The 18,715-nt window shown below is 63.5% G+C and overlaps 1 protein-coding gene and 1 pseudogene across 1 annotated transcript in view; both read right to left on the bottom strand.

Annotated features, from left to right (window-relative positions):
• Nucleotides 1-18,715, bottom strand: part of sardh (sarcosine dehydrogenase) — a 229,547-nt gene that overhangs the window by 155,165 nt on the left and 55,667 nt on the right. The gene's annotated exons all lie outside the window — the stretch shown is intronic.
• Nucleotides 1-18,715, bottom strand: part of LOC148146082 (uncharacterized) — a 59,947-nt pseudogene that overhangs the window by 28,585 nt on the left and 12,647 nt on the right.

Raw genomic sequence — 18,715 nt, forward strand, 5'->3', positions numbered from 1 at the left:
GCTGAGGGAGCGCCGCACTTTCGGAGGGTCAGTGCTGAGGGAATGCCGCACTGTCGGAGGGTCAGTTCTGAGGGAGCGCTGCACTGTCGGAGGGTCAGTGCTGAGGGAGTGCCACACTGTCGGAGGGTCAGTGCTGAGGGAGTGCCGCACTGTCGGAGGGTCAGTGCTGAGGGAGTGCCGCACTGTCGGAGGGTGAGTGCTGAGGGAGTGCCACACTGTTGGAGGGGCAGTGCTGAGGGTGTGTCGCACTGTCGGAGGGTCAGTGCTGAGGGAGTGCCGCGCTGTCGGAGGGTCAGTGCTGAGGGAGTGCCGCGCTGTCGGAGGGTCAGTACTGAGGGAGCGCCGCACTGTCGGAGGGTCAGTGCTGAGGGAGCGCCGCACTGTCGGAGGGTCATTGCTGAGGGAGCGGGCACTGTCGGAGGGTCAGTGCTGAGGGAGTGGGCACTGTCGGAGGGTCAGTGCTGAGCGAGTGGGCACTGTCGGAGGGTCAGTGCTGAGGGAGTGGGCACTGTCGGAGGATCAATGCTGAGGGAGTGCCCACTGCCGGAGGGTCAGTGCTGAGGGAGTGCCGCAATGTCGGAGGGTCAGTGCTGAGGGAGTGCTGCACTGTCGGAGAGTCAGTGCTGAGGGAGCGGGTACTGCCACAGTGTCAGTGCTGAGGGAATGCCGCTCTGTCGGAGGGTCAGTGCTGAGGGAGTGCCGCACTGTCGGAGGGTCAGTGCTGAGGGAGTGGGCACTGTCGGAGGGTCAGTGCTGAGGGAGTTCCGCTTTGTCGGATGGTCAGTGCTGAGGGAGTGGGCACTGTTGGAGGGTCAGTGCTGAGGGAGTGCCGCACTGTCGGTGGGTCAGTGCTGAGGGAGCGCCGCACTGTTGGAGGGTCAGTGCTGAGGGAGTGCCGCACTGTCGGAGGGTCAGTGCTGAGGGAGCACCGCACTGTCGGAGGGTCAGTGCTGAGGGAGTGGGCACTGTCGGAGGGTCAGTGCTGAGGGAGTGGGCCCTGTCGGAGGGTCAGTGCTGAGGGAGTGGGCACTGTCGGAGGATCAGTGCTCAGGGAGTGCCCACTGCCGGAGGGTCAGTGCTGAGGGAGTGCCGCACTGTCGGAGGATCAGTGCTGAGGGAGTGCCGCAATGTCGAACGGTCAGTGCCAAGGGATTGCCGCACTGTCGGAGGGTCACTTTTGAGCAAGTGCCGCACTGTCGGAGGGTCACTTTTGAGCAAGTGCTGTACTGTCGGAGGGTCAGTGCTGAGGGGGCGCCGCACTGTCGGAGGGTCAGTGCTAAAGGAGCGCCGCACTGTCACAGGGTCAGTGCTGAGGAAGTGGGCACTGTCAGAGGGTCAGTGCTGAGGGAATGCCGCTCTATCAGAGGGTCAGTGCTGAGGGAGTGCCGCACTGTCGGAGGGTCAGTGCTCAGGGAGTGCCACACTGTCGGAGGGTCAATGCTGAGGGAGTGGGCACTGTCGGAGGGTCAGTGCTGAGCGAGTGGGCACTGTCGGAGGGTCAGTGCTGAGGGAGTAGGCACTGTCGGTGGGTCAGTGCTGAGGGAGTGCCCACTGCCGGAGGGTCAGTGCTGAGGGAGTGCCGCAATGTCGGAGGGTCAGTGCTGAGGGAGTGCTGCACTGTCGGAGGATCAGTGCTGAGGGAGTGGGCACTGTCGGAGGATCAGTGCTGAGGGAGTGGGCACTGTCGGAGGGTCAGCGCTGAGGGAGTGCGGCACTGTCGGAGGGTCAGTGCTGAGGGAGTGCCGCACTGTCGGAGGGTCAGCGCTGAGGGAGTGCGGCACTGTCGGAGGGTCAGTGCTGAGGGAGTGCCGCACTGTCGGAGGGTCAGCGCTGAGGGAGTGCCGCACTGTCGGAGGGTCAGCGCTGAGGGAGTGGGCACTGTCGGAGGGTCAGCGCTGTGGGAGTGCCGCACTGTCGGAGGGTCAGTGCTGAGGGAGTGCTGCACTGTCGGAGGGTCAGTGTTAAAGATGCGCCGCACTCTCACAGGGTCAGTGCTGAGGAAGTGGGCACTGTCGGAGGGTCAGTGCTGAGGGAGTGCCGCAATGTCGGAGGGTCAGTGCTGAGGGAGTGCTGCACTGTCGGAGGGTCAGTGCTGAGGGAGTGGGCACTGTTGGAGGATCAGTGCTGAGGGAGCGGGTACTGCCACAGTGTCAGCGCTGAGGGAGTGCCGCACTGTCGGAGGGTCAGTGCTGAGGGAGTGCCGCTCTGTCGGAGGGTCAGTGCTGAGGGAGTGCCCTTTTGTCGGATGGTCAGTGCTGAGGGAGTGACACACAGTCGGAGGGTCAGTGCTGAGGGAGTGGGCACTGTTGGAGGGTCAGTGTTGAGCGAGTGGGCACTGTCGAAGGGTCAGTGCTGACGGAGTGGACACTGTCAGAGGATCAGTGCTGAGGGAGCGAGCACTGTCGGAGGGTCAGTGCTGAGGGAGCAGGCACTGTCAGAGGGTCAGTTCTGAGGGCGTACTGCACTTACAGAGGGTCAGTGCTGAGGGAGTGGGCACTGTCGGAGGGTCAGTGCTGAGGGAGTGGGCCCTGTCGGAGGGTCAGTGCTTAGGGAGTGGGCCCTGTCGGAGGATCAGTGCTGAGGGAGTGCCGCAATGTCGGAGGGTCAGTGCTGAGGGAGTGCTGCACTGTCGGAGGGTCAGTGCTGAGGGAGTGGGCACTGTCGGAGGGTCAGTGCTGAGGGAGTGGGCCCTGTCGGAGGGTCAGTGCTTAGGGAGTGGGCCCTGTCGGAGGATCAGTGCTGAGGGAGTGCCGCAATGTCGGAGGGTCAGTGCTGAGGGAGTGCCGCAATGTCGGAGGGTCAGCGCTGAGGGAATGCCGCACTGTCGGAGGGTCAGTGCTGAGGGAGTGCCCACTGCCGGAGGGTCAGTGCTGAGGGAGTGCCGCACTGTTGGAGGATCAGTGCTGAGGGAGTGCCGCAATGTCAGAGGGTCAGTGCTGAGGGAGTGCCGCACTGTTGGAGGGTCACTTTTGAGCAAGTGCCGCACTGTCGGAGGGTCAGTGCTGAGGGAGCGCCGCACTGTCGGAGGGTCAATTCTGAGGGTATGCCGCACTGTTGAACGATCAGTGCTGAGGGAGTGCCGCACTGTCGGAGGGTCACTTTTGAGCAAGTGCCGCACTGTCGGAGGGTCACTTTTGAGCAAGTGCCGCACTGTCGGAGGGTCAGGGCTGAGGGAGCGCTGCACTGTCGGAGGGTCAATTCTGAGGGTATGCCGCACTGTCGAACGGTCAGTGCCTAGAGAGTGCCGCACTGTCAGAGGGTCACTGCTGAGGGAGTGCCGCACTGTCGGAGGGTCGGTTTTGAGGGAGTGCCGCACTGTTGGAGGGTCAGTGCTGAGGGAGTGGGCACTGTCACAGGGTCAATGCTGAGGGAGTGGGCACTGTTGGAGGGTCAGTGCAGAGGGAGTGGGCACTGTCGGAGGATCAGTGCTGAGGGAGCGCCGCACTGTCAATGGGTCAGTGCTAAGGGAGTGCTGCACTGTCACAGGGTCAGTGCTGAGGGAGCGGGCACTGTCGGAGGGTCAGTGCTGAGGGAGTGGGCACTGTCGGAGGATCAGTGCTGAGGGAGTGCCGCACTGTCACAGGGTCAGTGCTGAGGGAGTGCCGCACATCGGAGGGTCAGTTTTGAGGGAGTGCCGCACTGTCGGAGGGTCAGTGCTGAGGGAGCGGGCACTGTCGCAGTGTCAGTGCTGAGGGAATGCCGCACTGTGGGAGGGTCAGTGCTGAGGGAGTGCCGCACTGTCGGAGGGTCATTGCTGTGGGAGCGCCGCACTATCGGAGGGTGAGTGCTGAGGGAGCACTGCACTGTCGGAGGGTCAGTGCTGAGGGAGTGCCGCACTGTTGGAGGGTCAGTGCTGAGGGAATGGGCACTGTCACAGGGTCAATGCTGAGGGAGTGGGCACTTTTGGAGGGTCAGTGCAGAGGGAGAGGGCACTGTCGGAGGGTCAGTGCTAAGGGAGAGCCGCACTGTCAAAGGGTCAGTGCTAAGGGAGTGCCGCACTGTCGGAGGGTCAGTTCTGAGGGAGTGGGCAATGTCGGAGGGTTAGTGCTGAGGGAGTGGGAACTGTCGGAGGGTCAGTGCTGAGGGAATGCCGCACTGTCGGAGGGTCAGTGCTGAGGGAGTGCCGCACTGTCGGAGGGTCAGCGTTGAGGGATGCTGCACTGTCGGAGGGTCAGTTTTGAGGGAGTGCCGCACTGTCGGAGGGTCAGTGCTGAGGGAGTGCCGCACTGTCGGAGGGTCAGTGCTGAGGGAGTGGGCACTGTCGGAGGGTCAGTGCTGAGGGAGTGGGCACTGTCGGAGGGTCAGTGCTAAGGGAGCGGGCACTGTCGCAGTGTCAGTGCTGAGGGAATGCCGCACTGTCGGAGGGTCAGTGCTGAGGGAGTGCCGCACTGTCGGAGGGTCAGCGCTGAGGGAGCGGGCAATGTCGGAGGGTTAGTGCTGAGGGAGTGGGAACTGTCGGAGGGTCAGTGCTGAGGGAATGCCGCACTGTCGGAGGGTCAGTGCTGAGGGAGTGCCGCACTGTCGGAGGGTCAGCGTTGAGGGATGCTGCACTGTCGGAGGGTCAGTTTTGAGGGAGTGCGGCACTGTCGGAGGGTCAGTGCTGAGGGAGTGCCGCACTGTCGGAGGGTCAGCGCTGAGGGAGTGCCGCACTGTCGGAGGGTCAGTGCTGAGGGAGTGCTGCACTGTCGGAGGGTCAGTGTTAAAGGTGCGCCGCACTCTCACAGGGTCAGTGCTGAGGAAGTGGGCACTGTCGGGGGGTCAGTGCTGAGGGAGTGCCGCAATGTCGGAGGGTCAGTGCTGAGGGAGTGCTGCACTGTCGGAGGGTCACTGCTGAGGGAGTGGGCACTGTCGGAGGATCAGTGCTGAGGGAGCGGGTACTGCCACAGTGTCAGCGCTGAGGGAGTGCCGCACTGTCGGAGGGTCAGTGCTGAGGGAGTGCCGCTCTGTCGGAGGGTCAGTGCTGAGGGAGTGCCCTTTTGTCGGATGGTCAGTGCTGAGGGAGTGACACACAGTCGGAGGGTCAGTGCTGAGGGAGTGGGCACTGTCGAAGGGTCAGTGCTGACGGAGTGGGCACTGTCAGAGGATCAGTGCTGAGGGAGCGAGCACTGTCGGAGGGTCAGTGCTGAGGGAGCAGGCACTGTCAGAGGGTCAGTTCTGAGGGCGTACTGCACTTACAGAGGGTCAGTGCTGAGGGAGTGGGCACTGTCGGAGGGTCAGTGCTGAGGGAGTGGGCCCTGTCGGAGGGTCAGTGCTTAGGGAGTGGGCCCTGTCGGAGGATCAGTGCTGAGGGAGTGCCGCAATGTCGGAGGGTCAGTGCTGAGGGAGTGCTGCACTGTCGGAGGATCAGTGCTGAGGGAGTGGGCACTGTCGGAGGGTCAGTGCTGAGGGAGTGGGCCCTGTCGGAGGGTCAGTGCTTAGGGAGTGGGCCCTGTCGGAGGATCAGTGCTGAGGGAGTGCCGCAATGTCGGAGGGTCAGTGCTGAGGGAGTGCTGCACTGTCAGAGGGTCAGCGCTGAGGGAATGCCGCACTGTCGGAGGGTCAGTGCTGAGGGAGTGCCCACCGCCGGAGGGTCAGTGCTGAGGGAGTGCCGCACTGTTGGAGGATCAGTGCTGAGGGAGTGCCGCAATGTCAGAGGGTCAGTGCTGAGGGAGCGCCGCACTGTCGGAGGGTCAATTCTGAGGGTATGCCGCACTGTTGAACGATCAGTGCCGAGGGAGTGCCGCACTGTCGGAGGGTCACTTTTGAGCAAGTGCCGCACTGTCGGAGGGTCACTTTTGAGCAAGTGCCGCACTGTCGGAGGGTCAGTGCTGAGGGAGCGCCGCACTGTCGGAGGGTCAATTCTGAGGGTATGCCGCACTGTCGAACGGTCAGGGCCGAGAAAGTGCCGCACTGTCAGAGGGTCACTGCTGAGGGAGTGCCGCACTGTCGGAGGGTCGGTTTTGAGGGAGTGCCGCACTGTTGGAGGGTCAGTGCTGAGGGAGTGGGCACTGTCACAGGGTCAATGCTGAGGGAGTGGGCACTGTTGGAGGGTCAGTGCAGAGGGAGTGGGCACTGTCGGAGGGTCAGTGCTGAGGGAGCGCCGCACTGTCAATGGGTCAGTGCTAAGGGAGTGCCGCACTGTCACAGGGTCAGTGCTGAGGGAGCGGGCACTGTCGGAGGGTCAGTGCTGAGGGAGTGGGCACTGTCGGAGGATCAGTGCTGAGGGAGTGGGCACTGTCGGAGGATCAGTGCTGAGGGAGTGCCGCACTGTCACAGGGTCAGTGCTGAGGGAGTGCCGCACATCGGAGGGTCAGTTTTGAGGGAGTGCCGCACTGTCGGAGGGTCAGTGCTGAGGGAGCGGGCACTGTCGCAGTGTCAGTGCTGAGGGAATGCCGCACTGTGGGAGGGTCAGTGCTGAGGGAGTGCCGCACTGTCGGAGGGTCATTGCTGTGGGAGCGCCGCACTATCGGAGGGTGAGTGCTGAGGGAGCACTGCACTGTCGGAGGGTCAGTGCTGAGGGAGTGCCGCACTGTTGGAGGGTCAGTGCTGAGGGAATGGGCACTGTCACAGGGTCAATGCTGAGGGAGTGGGCACTTTTGGAGGGTCAGTGCAGAGGGAGAGCCACACTGTCGGAGGGTCAGTGCTGAGGGAGTGGGTACTGTTGGAGTGTCAGTGCGGAGGGTGTGCCGCACTGTCGGAGGGTCAGCGTTGAGGGATGCTGCACTGTCGGAGGGTCAGTTTTGAGGGAGTGCTGCACTGTCGGAGGGTCAGTGCTGAGGGAGTGCCGCACTGTCGGAGGGTCAGTGCTGAGGGAGTGGGCACTGTCGGAGGGTCAGTGCTAAGGGAGTGGGCACTGTCGGAGGGTCAGTGCTAAGGGAGCGGGCACTGTCGCAGTGTCAGTGCTGAGGGAATGCCGCACTGTCGGAGGGTCAGTGCTGAGGCAGTGCCGCACTGTCGGAGGGTCAATTCTGAGGGAATGCCGCACTGTCGGAGGGTGAGTGCTGAGGGAGCGCCGCACTGTCGGAGGGTCAGTGCTGAGGGAGTGGGAACTGTCGGAGGGTCAGTGCTGAGAGAGTGGGCACTGTCGGAGGGTCAGTGCTGAGGGAGTGCCGCACTGTCTGAGGGTCAGCTCTGAGGGAGTGGACACTGTAGGAGGGTCAGCGCTGAGGGAGTCCCACACATATGGAGGGTCAGTGCTGAGGGAGTGCCGCACTGTTGGAGGGTCAGTGCTGAGGGAGCGCCGCACTGTCGGAGGGTCATTGCTGAGGGAGCGGGCACTGTCGGAGGGTCAGTGCTGAGGGAGTGGGCACTGTCGGAGGGTCAGTGCTGAGCGAGTGGGCACTGTCGGAGGGTCAGTGCTGAGGGAGTGGGCACTGTCGGAGGATCAATGCTGAGGGAGTGCCCACTGCCGGAGGGTCAGTGCTGAGGGAGTGCCGCAATGTCGGAGGGTCAGTGCTGAGGGAGTGCTGCACTGTTGGAGAGTCAGTGCTGAGGGAGCGGGTACTGCCACAGTGTCAGTGCTGAGGGAATGCCGCTCTGTCGGAGGGTCAGTGCTGAGGGAGTGCCGCACTGTCGGAGGGTCAGTGCTGAGGGAGTGGGCACTGTCGGAGGGTCAGTGCTGAGGGAGTTCCGCTTTGTCGGATGGTCAGTGCTGAGGGAGTGGGCACTGTTGGAGGGTCAGTGCTGAGGGAGTGCCGCACTGTCGGTGGGTCAGTGCTGAGGGAGCGCCGCACTGTTGGAGGGTCAGTGCTGAGGGAGTGCCGCACTGTCGGAGGGTCAACGCTGAGGGAGTGCTGCACTGTCGGAGGGTCAGTGCTGAGGGAGTGCCGCACTGTCGGACGGTCAGTGCTGAGGGAGTGCCGCACTGTCGGAGGGTCAGTGCTGAGGGAGCGCCGCACTGTCGGAGGGTCAGTGCTGAGGGAGCACCGCACTGTCGGAGGGTCAGTGTTGAGGGAATGCCGCTCTGTCGGAGGGTCAGTGCTGAGGGAGTGCCGCTTTGTCGGAGGGTCAGTGCTGAGGGAGTGCCGCACTGTCGGATGGTCAGTGCTGAGAGACTGACACACAGTGGGAGGGTCAGTGCTGAGGGAGTGACACACAGTCGGAGGGTCAGTGCTGAGGGAGTGGGCACTGTTGGAGGGTCAGTGCTGACGGAGTGGGCACTGTCGGAAGATCAGTGCTGAGGGAGCGAGCACTGTCGGAGGGTCAGGGATGAGGGTGTGGGCACAGTCGCAGTGTCAGTGCTGAGGGAATGCCGCACTGTCGGAGGGTCAGTGCTGAGGGAATGCTGCGCTGTCGAAGGGTCAGTGCTGACGGAGTGGGCACTGTCGGAGGATCAGTGCTGAGGGAGCGAGCACTGTCGGAGGGTCAGGGATGAGGGTGTGGGCACTGTCGGAGGGTCAGTGCTGAGGGAGTGCCGCACTGTCGGAGGGTCAGTGCTGAGGGAGTGCCGCACTATCGGAGGGTCAGTGCTGAGGGAGCGCCGCACTGTCGGAGGGTCAGTGCTGAGGGAATGCCGCACTGTCGGAGGGTCAGTTCTGAGTGAGTGCCGCACTGTCGGAGGGTCAGTGCTGAGGGAGTGCCGCACTATCGGAGGGTCAGTGCTGAGGGAGCGCCGCACTTTCGGAGGGTCAGTGCTGAGGGAATGCCGCACTGTCGGAGGGTCAGTTCTGAGGGAGCGCTGCACTGTCGGAGGGTCAGTGCTGAGGGAGTGCCACACTGTCGGAGGGTCAGTGCTGAGGGAGTGCCGCACTGTCGGAGGGTCAGTGCTGAGGGAGTGCCGCACTGTCGGAGGGTGAGTGCTGAGGGAGTGCCACACTGTTGGAGGGGCAGTGCTGAGGGTGTGTCGCACTGTCGGAGGGTCAGTGCTGAGGGAGTGCCGCGCTGTCGGAGGGTCAGTGCTGAGGGAGTGCCGCGCTGTCGGAGGGTCAGTACTGAGGGAGCGCCGCACTGTCGGAGGGTCAGTGCTGAGGGAGCGCCGCACTGTCGGAGGGTCATTGCTGAGGGAGCGGGCACTGTCGGAGGGTCAGTGCTGAGGGAGTGGGCACTGTCGGAGGGTCAGTGCTGAGCGAGTGGGCACTGTCGGAGGGTCAGTGCTGAGGGAGTGGGCACTGTCGGAGGATCAATGCTGAGGGAGTGCCCACTGCCGGAGGGTCAGTGCTGAGGGAGTGCCGCAATGTCGGAGGGTCAGTGCTGAGGGAGTGCTGCACTGTCGGAGAGTCAGTGCTGAGGGAGCGGGTACTGCCACAGTGTCAGTGCTGAGGGAATGCCGCTCTGTCGGAGGGTCAGTGCTGAGGGAGTGCCGCACTGTCGGAGGGTCAGTGCTGAGGGAGTGGGCACTGTCGGAGGGTCAGTGCTGAGGGAGTTCCGCTTTGTCGGATGGTCAGTGCTGAGGGAGTGGGCACTGTTGGAGGGTCAGTGCTGAGGGAGTGCCGCACTGTCGGTGGGTCAGTGCTGAGGGAGCGCCGCACTGTTGGAGGGTCAGTGCTGAGGGAGTGCCGCACTGTCGGAGGGTCAGTGCTGAGGGAGCACCGCACTGTCGGAGGGTCAGTGCTGAGGGAGTGGGCACTGTCGGAGGGTCAGTGCTGAGGGAGTGGGCCCTGTCGGAGGGTCAGTGCTGAGGGAGTGGGCACTGTCGGAGGATCAGTGCTCAGGGAGTGCCCACTGCCGGAGGGTCAGTGCTGAGGGAGTGCCGCACTGTCGGAGGATCAGTGCTGAGGGAGTGCCGCAATGTCGAACGGTCAGTGCCAAGGGATTGCCGCACTGTCGGAGGGTCACTTTTGAGCAAGTGCCGCACTGTCGGAGGGTCACTTTTGAGCAAGTGCTGTACTGTCGGAGGGTCAGTGCTGAGGGGGCGCCGCACTGTCGGAGGGTCAGTGCTAAAGGAGCGCCGCACTGTCACAGGGTCAGTGCTGAGGAAGTGGGCACTGTCAGAGGGTCAGTGCTGAGGGAATGCCGCTCTATCAGAGGGTCAGTGCTGAGGGAGTGCCGCACTGTCGGAGGGTCAGTGCTCAGGGAGTGCCACACTGTCGGAGGGTCAATGCTGAGGGAGTGGGCACTGTCGGAGGGTCAGTGCTGAGCGAGTGGGCACTGTCGGAGGGTCAGTGCTGAGGGAGTAGGCACTGTCGGTGGGTCAGTGCTGAGGGAGTGCCCACTGCCGGAGGGTCAGTGCTGAGGGAGTGCCGCAATGTCGGAGGGTCAGTGCTGAGGGAGTGCTGCACTGTCGGAGGATCAGTGCTGAGGGAGTGGGCACTGTCGGAGGATCAGTGCTGAGGGAGTGGGCACTGTCGGAGGGTCAGCGCTGAGGGAGTGCGGCACTGTCGGAGGGTCAGTGCTGAGGGAGTGCCGCACTGTCGGAGGGTCAGCGCTGAGGGAGTGCGGCACTGTCGGAGGGTCAGTGCTGAGGGAGTGCCGCACTGTCGGAGGGTCAGCGCTGAGGGAGTGCCGCACTGTCGGAGGGTCAGCGCTGAGGGAGTGGGCACTGTCGGAGGGTCAGCGCTGTGGGAGTGCCGCACTGTCGGAGGGTCAGTGCTGAGGGAGTGCTGCACTGTCGGAGGGTCAGTGTTAAAGATGCGCCGCACTCTCACAGGGTCAGTGCTGAGGAAGTGGGCACTGTCGGAGGGTCAGTGCTGAGGGAGTGCCGCAATGTCGGAGGGTCAGTGCTGAGGGAGTGCTGCACTGTCGGAGGGTCAGTGCTGAGGGAGTGGGCACTGTTGGAGGATCAGTGCTGAGGGAGCGGGTACTGCCACAGTGTCAGCGCTGAGGGAGTGCCGCACTGTCGGAGGGTCAGTGCTGAGGGAGTGCCGCTCTGTCGGAGGGTCAGTGCTGAGGGAGTGCCCTTTTGTCGGATGGTCAGTGCTGAGGGAGTGACACACAGTCGGAGGGTCAGTGCTGAGGGAGTGGGCACTGTTGGAGGGTCAGTGTTGAGCGAGTGGGCACTGTCGAAGGGTCAGTGCTGACGGAGTGGACACTGTCAGAGGATCAGTGCTGAGGGAGCGAGCACTGTCGGAGGGTCAGTGCTGAGGGAGCAGGCACTGTCAGAGGGTCAGTTCTGAGGGCGTACTGCACTTACAGAGGGTCAGTGCTGAGGGAGTGGGCACTGTCGGAGGGTCAGTGCTGAGGGAGTGGGCCCTGTCGGAGGGTCAGTGCTTAGGGAGTGGGCCCTGTCGGAGGATCAGTGCTGAGGGAGTGCCGCAATGTCGGAGGGTCAGTGCTGAGGGAGTGCTGCACTGTCGGAGGGTCAGTGCTGAGGGAGTGGGCACTGTCGGAGGGTCAGTGCTGAGGGAGTGGGCCCTGTCGGAGGGTCAGTGCTTAGGGAGTGGGCCCTGTCGGAGGATCAGTGCTGAGGGAGTGCCGCAATGTCGGAGGGTCAGTGCTGAGGGAGTGCCGCAATGTCGGAGGGTCAGCGCTGAGGGAATGCCGCACTGTCGGAGGGTCAGTGCTGAGGGAGTGCCCACTGCCGGAGGGTCAGTGCTGAGGGAGTGCCGCACTGTTGGAGGATCAGTGCTGAGGGAGTGCCGCAATGTCAGAGGGTCAGTGCTGAGGGAGTGCCGCACTGTTGGAGGGTCACTTTTGAGCAAGTGCCGCACTGTCGGAGGGTCAGTGCTGAGGGAGCGCCGCACTGTCGGAGGGTCAATTCTGAGGGTATGCCGCACTGTTGAACGATCAGTGCTGAGGGAGTGCCGCACTGTCGGAGGGTCACTTTTGAGCAAGTGCCGCACTGTCGGAGGGTCACTTTTGAGCAAGTGCCGCACTGTCGGAGGGTCAGGGCTGAGGGAGCGCTGCACTGTCGGAGGGTCAATTCTGAGGGTATGCCGCACTGTCGAACGGTCAGTGCCTAGAGAGTGCCGCACTGTCAGAGGGTCACTGCTGAGGGAGTGCCGCACTGTCGGAGGGTCGGTTTTGAGGGAGTGCCGCACTGTTGGAGGGTCAGTGCTGAGGGAGTGGGCACTGTCACAGGGTCAATGCTGAGGGAGTGGGCACTGTTGGAGGGTCAGTGCAGAGGGAGTGGGCACTGTCGGAGGATCAGTGCTGAGGGAGCGCCGCACTGTCAATGGGTCAGTGCTAAGGGAGTGCTGCACTGTCACAGGGTCAGTGCTGAGGGAGCGGGCACTGTCGGAGGGTCAGTGCTGAGGGAGTGGGCACTGTCGGAGGATCAGTGCTGAGGGAGTGCCGCACTGTCACAGGGTCAGTGCTGAGGGAGTGCCGCACATCGGAGGGTCAGTTTTGAGGGAGTGCCGCACTGTCGGAGGGTCAGTGCTGAGGGAGCGGGCACTGTCGCAGTGTCAGTGCTGAGGGAATGCCGCACTGTGGGAGGGTCAGTGCTGAGGGAGTGCCGCACTGTCGGAGGGTCATTGCTGTGGGAGCGCCGCACTATCGGAGGGTGAGTGCTGAGGGAGCACTGCACTGTCGGAGGGTCAGTGCTGAGGGAGTGCCGCACTGTTGGAGGGTCAGTGCTGAGGGAATGGGCACTGTCACAGGGTCAATGCTGAGGGAGTGGGCACTTTTGGAGGGTCAGTGCAGAGGGAGAGGGCACTGTCGGAGGGTCAGTGCTAAGGGAGAGCCGCACTGTCAAAGGGTCAGTGCTAAGGGAGTGCCGCACTGTCGGAGGGTCAGTTCTGAGGGAGTGGGCAATGTCGGAGGGTTAGTGCTGAGGGAGTGGGAACTGTCGGAGGGTCAGTGCTGAGGGAATGCCGCACTGTCGGAGGGTCAGTGCTGAGGGAGTGCCGCACTGTCGGAGGGTCAGCGTTGAGGGATGCTGCACTGTCGGAGGGTCAGTTTTGAGGGAGTGCCGCACTGTCGGAGGGTCAGTGCTGAGGGAGTGCCGCACTGTCGGAGGGTCAGTGCTGAGGGAGTGGGCACTGTCGGAGGGTCAGTGCTGAGGGAGTGGGCACTGTCGGAGGGTCAGTGCTAAGGGAGCGGGCACTGTCGCAGTGTCAGTGCTGAGGGAATGCCGCACTGTCGGAGGGTCAGTGCTGAGGGAGTGCCGCACTGTCGGAGGGTCAGCGCTGAGGGAGCGGGCAATGTCGGAGGGTTAGTGCTGAGGGAGTGGGAACTGTCGGAGGGTCAGTGCTGAGGGAATGCCGCACTGTCGGAGGGTCAGTGCTGAGGGAGTGCCGCACTGTCGGAGGGTCAGCGTTGAGGGATGCTGCACTGTCGGAGGGTCAGTTTTGAGGGAGTGCGGCACTGTCGGAGGGTCAGTGCTGAGGGAGTGCCGCACTGTCGGAGGGTCAGCGCTGAGGGAGTGCCGCACTGTCGGAGGGTCAGTGCTGAGGGAGTGCTGCACTGTCGGAGGGTCAGTGTTAAAGGTGCGCCGCACTCTCACAGGGTCAGTGCTGAGGAAGTGGGCACTGTCGGGGGGTCAGTGCTGAGGGAGTGCCGCAATGTCGGAGGGTCAGTGCTGAGGGAGTGCTGCACTGTCGGAGGGTCACTGCTGAGGGAGTGGGCACTGTCGGAGGATCAGTGCTGAGGGAGCGGGTACTGCCACAGTGTCAGCGCTGAGGGAGTGCCGCACTGTCGGAGGGTCAGTGCTGAGGGAGTGCCGCTCTGTCGGAGGGTCAGTGCTGAGGGAGTGCCCTTTTGTCGGATGGTCAGTGCTGAGGGAGTGACACACAGTCGGAGGGTCAGTGCTGAGGGAGTGGGCACTGTCGAAGGGTCAGTGCTGACGGAGTGGGCACTGTCAGAGGATCAGTGCTGAGGGAGCGAGCACTGTCGGAGGGTCAGTGCTGAGGGAGCAGGCACTGTCAGAGGGTCAGTTCTGAGGGCGTACTGCACTTACAGAGGGTCAGTGCTGAGGGAGTGGGCACTGTCGGAGGGTCAGTGCTGAGGGAGTGGGCCCTGTCGGAGGGTCAGTGCTTAGGGAGTGGGCCCTGTCGGAGGATCAGTGCTGAGGGAGTGCCGCAATGTCGGAGGGTCAGTGCTGAGGGAGTGCTGCACTGTCGGAGGATCAGTGCTGAGGGAGTGGGCACTGTCGGAGGGTCAGTGCTGAGGGAGTGGGCCCTGTCGGAGGGTCAGTGCTTAGGGAGTGGGCCCTGTCGGAGGATCAGTGCTGAGGGAGTGCCGCAATGTCGGAGGGTCAGTGCTGAGGGAGTGCTGCACTGTCAGAGGGTCAGCGCTGAGGGAATGCCGCACTGTCGGAGGGTCAGTGCTGAGGGAGTGCCCACCGCCGGAGGGTCAGTGCTGAGGGAGTGCCGCACTGTTGGAGGATCAGTGCTGAGGGAGTGCCGCAATGTCAGAGGGTCAGTGCTGAGGGAGCGCCGCACTGTCGGAGGGTCAATTCTGAGGGTATGCCGCACTGTTGAACGATCAGTGCCGAGGGAGTGCCGCACTGTCGGAGGGTCACTTTTGAGCAAGTGCCGCACTGTCGGAGGGTCACTTTTGAGCAAGTGCCGCACTGTCGGAGGGTCAGTGCTGAGGGAGCGCCGCACTGTCGGAGGGTCAATTCTGAGGGTATGCCGCACTGTCGAACGGTCAGGGCCGAGAAAGTGCCGCACTGTCAGAGGGTCACTGCTGAGGGAGTGCCGCACTGTCGGAGGGTCGGTTTTGAGGGAGTGCCGCACTGTTGGAGGGTCAGTGCTGAGGGAGTGGGCACTGTCACAGGGTCAATGCTGAGGGAGTGGGCACTGTTGGAGGGTCAGTGCAGAGGGAGTGGGCACTGTCGGAGGGTCAGTGCTGAGGGAGCGCCGCACTGTCAATGGGTCAGTGCTAAGGGAGTGCCGCACTGTCACAGGGTCAGTGCTGAGGGAGCGGGCACTGTCGGAGGGTCAGTGCTGAGGGAGTGGGCACTGTCGGAGGATCAGTGCTGAGGGAGTGGGCACTGTCGGAGGATCAGTGCTGAGGGAGTGCCGCACTGTCACAGGGTCAGTGCTGAGGGAGTGCCGCACATCGGAGGGTCAGTTTTGAGGGAGTGCCGCACTGTCGGAGGGTCAGTGCTGAGGGAGCGGGCACTGTCGCAGTGTCAGTGCTGAGGGAATGCCGCACTGTGGGAGGGTCAGTGCTGAGGGAGTGCCGCACTGTCGGAGGGTCATTGCTGTGGGAGCGCCGCACTATCGGAGGGTGAGTGCTGAGGGAGCACTGCACTGTCGGAGGGTCAGTGCTGAGGGAGTGCCGCACTGTTGGAGGGTCAGTGCTGAGGGAATGGGCACTGTCACAGGGTCAATGCTGAGGGAGTGGGCACTTTTGGAGGGTCAGTGCAGAGGGAGAGCCACACTGTCGGAGGGTCAGTGCTGAGGGAGTGGGTACTGTTGGAGTGTCAGTGCGGAGGGTGTGCCGCACTGTCGGAGGGTCAGCGTTGAGGGATGCTGCACTGTCGGAGGGTCAGTTTTGAGGGAGTGCTGCACTGTCGGAGGGTCAGTGCTGAGGGAGTGCCGCACTGTCGGAGGGTCAGTGCTGAGGGAGTGGGCACTGTCGGAGGGTCAGTGCTAAGGGAGTGGGCACTGTCGGAGGGTCAGTGCTAAGGGAGCGGGCACTGTCGCAGTGTCAGTGCTGAGGGAATGCCGCACTGTCGGAGGGTCAGTGCTGAGGCAGTGCCGCACTGTCGGAGGGTCAATTCTGAGGGAATGCCGCACTGTCGGAGGGTGAGTGCTGAGGGAGCGCCGCACTGTCGGAGGGTCAGTGCTGAGGGAGTGGGAACTGTCGGAGGGTCAGTGCTGAGAGAGTGGGCACTGTCGGAGGGTCAGTGCTGAGGGAGTGCCGCACTGTCTGAGGGTCAGCTCTGAGGGAGTGGACACTGTAGGAGGGTCAGCGCTGAGGGAGTCCCACACATATGGAGGGTCAGTGCTGAGGGAGTGCCGCACTGTTGGAGGGTCAGTGCTGAGGGAGTGGGCACTGTCACAGGGTCAATGCTGACGGAGTGGGCACTGTTGGAGGGTCAGTGCAGAGGGAGTGGGCACTGTCGGAGGGTCAGTGCTGATGGAGTGTGCACTGTCGGAGGGTCAGTTCTGAGGGAGTGCCGCACTGTCGGAGGGTCAGTTCTGAGGCAGTGCCGCACTGTCGGAGGGTCAATTCTGAGGGAATGCTGCACTGTCGGAGGGTGAGTGCTGAGGGAGCGCCGCACTGTCGGAGGGTCAGTGCTGAGGGAGTGGGAACTGTCGGAGGGTCAGTGCTGAGAGAGTGGGCACTGTCGGAGGGTCAGTGCTGAGGGAGTGCCGCACTGTCTGAGGGTCAGCTCTGAGGGAGTGGACACTGTAGGAGGGTCAGCGCTGAGGGAGTCCCACACATATGGAGGGTCAGTGCTGAGGGAGTGCCGCACTGTTGGAGGGTCAGTGCTGAGGGAGTGGGCACTGTCACAGGGTCAATGCTGACGGAGTGGGCACTGTTGGAGGGTCAGTGCAGAGGGAGTGGGCACTGTCGGAGGGTCAGTGCTGATGGAGTGTGCACTGTCGGAGGGTCAGTTCTGAGGGAGTGCCGCACTGTCGGAGGGTCAGTTCTGAGGGAGTGCTGCACTGTCGGAGGGTCAGTGCTGAGGGAGTGCCGCACTGTCGGACGGTCAGTGCTGAGGGAGTGCCGCACTGTCGGAGGGTCAGTGCTGAGGGAGCGCCGCACTGTCGGAGGGTCAGTGCTGAGGGAGCACCGCACTGTCGGAGGGTCAGTGTTGAGGGAATGCCGCTCTGTCGGAGGGTCAGTGCTGAGGGAGTGCCGCTTTGTCGGAGGGTCAGTGCTGAGGGAGTGCCGCACTGTCGGATGGTCAGTGCTGAGAGACTGACACACAGTGGGAGGGTCAGTGCTGAGGGAGTGACACACAGTCGGAGGGTCAGTGCTGAGGGAGTGGGCACTGTTGGAGGGTCAGTGCTGACGGAGTGGGCACTGTCGGAAGATCAGTGCTGAGGGAGCGAGCACTGTCGGAGGGCCAGGGATGAGGGTGTGGGCACAGTCGCAGTGTCAGTGCTGAGGGAATGCCGCACTGTCGGAGGGTCAGTGCTGAGGGAATGCTGCGCTGTCGAAGGGTCAGTGCTGACGGAGTGGGCACTGTCGGAGGATCAGTGCTGAGGGAGCGAGCACTGTCGGAGGGTCAGGGATGAGGGTGTGGGCACTGTCGGAGGGTCAGTGCTGAGGGAGTGCCGCACTGTCGGAGGGTCAGTGCTGAGGGAGTGCCGCACTATCGGAGGGTCAGTGCTGAGGGAGCGCCGCACTGTCGGAGGGTCAGTGCTGAGGGAGTGGGCACTGTCGGAGGGTCAGTGCTGAGGGAGTGCCGCACTGTCGGAGGGTCAGTGCTGAGGGAGTGCCGCACTATCGGAGGGTCAGTGCTGAGGGAGCGCCGCACTGTCAGTGGGTCAGTGCTGAGGGAGTGGGCACTGTCGGAGGTTCAGTGCTGAGGGAATGCCGCACTGTTGGAGGGTCAGTGCTAAAGGAGCGCCGCACTGTCACAGGGTCAGTGCTGAGGAAGTGGGCACTGTCAGAGGGTCAGTGCTGAGGGAGTGCCGCACTGTCGGAGGGTCAGTGCTGAGGGAGTGCCACACTGTCGGAGGGTCAATGCTGAGGGAGTGGGCACTGTCGGAGGGTCAGTGCTGAGGGAGTGGGCACTGTCGGAGGGTCAGTGCTGAGCGAGTGGGCACTGTCGGAGGGTCAGTGCTGAGGGAGTAGGCACTGTCGGTGGGTCAGTGCTGAGGGAGTGCCCACTGCCGGAGGGTCAGTGCTGAGGGAGTGCCGCACTGTCGGAGGGTCAGTGCTAAAGGAGCGCCGCACTGTCACAGGGTCAGTGCTGAGGAAGTGGGCACTGTCAGAGGGTCAGTGCTGAGGGATTGGCCGCACTGTCGGAGGGTCAGTGCTGAGGGAGTGCCACACTGTCGGAGGGTCAATGCTGAGGGAGTGGGCACTGTCGGAGGGTCAGTGCTGAGCGAGTGGGCACTGTCGGAGGGTCAGTGCTGAGGGAGTAGGCACTGTCGGTGGGTCAGTGCTGAGGGAGTGCCCACTGCCGGAGGGTCAGTGCTGAGGGAGTGCCGCACTGTCGGAGGGTCAGTGCTGAGGGATTGCTGCATTGTCCGAGCGTCAGTGCTGAGGGAGTGAGCACTGTCGGAGGATCAGTGCTGAGGGAGTGCGGCACTGTCGGAGGGTCAGCGCTGAGGGAGTGCGGCACTGTCGGAGGGTCAGCGCTGAGGGAGTGCGGCACTGTCGGAGGGTCAGTGCTGAGGGAGTGCCGCAATGTCGGAGGGTCAGCGCTGAGGGAGTGCGGCACTGTCGGAGGGTCAGTGCTGAGGGAGTGCCGCACTGTCGGAGGATCAGTGCTGAGGGAGTGGGCACTGTCGGAGGGTCAGCGCTGAGGGAGTGCGGCACTGTCGGAGGGTCAGTGCTGAGGGAGTGCCGCACTGTCAGAGGGTCAGTGCTGAGGGAGTGAGCACTGTCGGAGGGTCAGTGCTGAGGGAGTACCGCACTGTCGCAGTGTCAGTGCTGAGGGAGTGGGCACTGTTGGAGGGTCAGTGCTGAGGGAGCAGGCACTGTCGGAGGGTCAGTGCTGAGAGAGTGGGCACTGTCGGAGGGTCAGTGCTGAGAGAGTGGGCACTATCGGAGGGTCAGTGCTGAGGGAGTGCCGCACTGTCGGAGGGTCAGTGCTGAGGGAGTGGGCACTGTCACAGGGTCAATGCTGACGGAGTGGGCACTGTTGGAGGGTCAGTGCAGAGGGAGTGGGCACTGTCAGAGGGTCAGTGCTGATGGAGTGGGCACTGTCGGAGGGAGCGAGCACTGTCGGAGGGTCAGTTCTGAGGATGTGGGCACTGTCGAAGGGTCAGTGCTGAGGGAATACCGC

This window comes from Chiloscyllium plagiosum, unplaced genomic scaffold, assembly GCF_037043375.1.
Source record: "Chiloscyllium plagiosum isolate Xiang-an unplaced genomic scaffold, Cpla_swu_hap1 HiC_scaffold_21, whole genome shotgun sequence".
Lineage (NCBI taxonomy): Eukaryota > Metazoa > Chordata > Chondrichthyes > Orectolobiformes > Hemiscylliidae > Chiloscyllium > Chiloscyllium plagiosum.